The sequence below is a fragment of the Octodon degus genome, unplaced genomic scaffold (genome assembly GCF_000260255.1).
Source record: "Octodon degus isolate 3935 unplaced genomic scaffold, OctDeg1.0 scaffold00267, whole genome shotgun sequence".
NCBI lineage: Eukaryota > Metazoa > Chordata > Mammalia > Rodentia > Octodontidae > Octodon > Octodon degus.
Window position 1 is genome coordinate 946,078 of NW_004524843.1, and position 1,429 is coordinate 947,506.

Genomic DNA, 1,429 nt, shown 5'->3' on the forward strand with positions numbered 1-1,429 from the left:
TATTTATTCTTTCAAAGAACTAATTCTTTGAATCATTAATTCTTGGTATTGATTTCCTCATCTTTATTACATCTATTTTTGCTCCGATCTTTATAATTTCCTACCTTCTTTGGGCTTTGAACTTGGCTTACTCTTCTTTTTCTAGGAATTTCAGGCACAGCATAAGATTGTTCATGTGCCCTCATTCTGTTTTCCTGATATGAGAATTTATTGCTATAAATTTTCCTCTTAAGATAGCTTTCATTGTATTCCACAAGTTCTGATATGTTGTATTGTCATTAGATTGTAAATATTGTTTAATTTCTTCTTTAATTTCATCTGTGAAGGCAAGCCAGATAACTAGATAGACTAAACACCTGCTTTGGTAAACCCAGAGACCAGGGTTTAATCCCTGGTCCCACCCAAGTGGTGTGCTGAGGTGGCAACCAATTCCGTGCATGTCTGTAATCCCAGTGCTGGGGAGACTAAAAACAGGAGAATCACTATGAGTCTGAGCTGTATAATGAGACTCTCTACCAAATACATAAATGAAATAAATAAATAAATAAATAAATAATTTCATCCATGACCCATTAATTGTTCAGGAGGGTATTATTAACTTTTCATGTGCTTATAGAGGTTTTGCTGTTTCTTTTCTCAATAATTTTCAGTTTCTTTCATTGCACTATGGTCAAATAATACGTATGGGATAATTTTGATTCTTTTGCATTTACTTAAGCATGTTCTATGTGCTAGCATAGGATCTATTTTGGAGAACATCTCATGTACAGATGAGAAAAATGTGTATTCTGGCACTGTTGGGTGGAACACTCTGTACAGGTCTACTAAGTGCATTTCTTCATAAGTTTGCTTTAGTTCTGTTATTTTTTTTGCTCATTTTTTGTATGGTTGCTCTATTTCATTGTGTCAATGGGGTGTTAAAGTCCCCCAAATACAATTATGTTATTACTCATTAGATTTTTCATGTGTGTTAAAACTGGTCTTATATAGTTGGGTGCTCCTACATTGGGTGAGTATATATTTATAATTGTTGTCTCTTCCTCTTGCAGTTTTCCCCTAATAAATATGTAGTGACCTTGTTTGTATCTTTTAATCACATTTGGCTTGAAGTCGACATTGTCTGCAATCAATAGCTACCCCTGCTTTTATTCTGGGTGCCTATAGCATGGAGTACTGTTTTCCATCTTTTACATTAAATCTATTAATTTCTTTTCAAGTTAAATGTGTTTCTTCTATCCAGCATATTGTTGGATGTTGTTTCTTAATCCATTATGCTAGTCTGTTTCTTTTGATTTGTGAAATGAGGCCATTTACATTGATGGATATAACTGAGATGTATTGGCTTATTTACGTCATGCTTTTTTTTCCTACTGTAGGATCCCTACTTTTCCCCTTTGCTTAATTGCTTGCTCTGCTTGTTTTTTTTTTT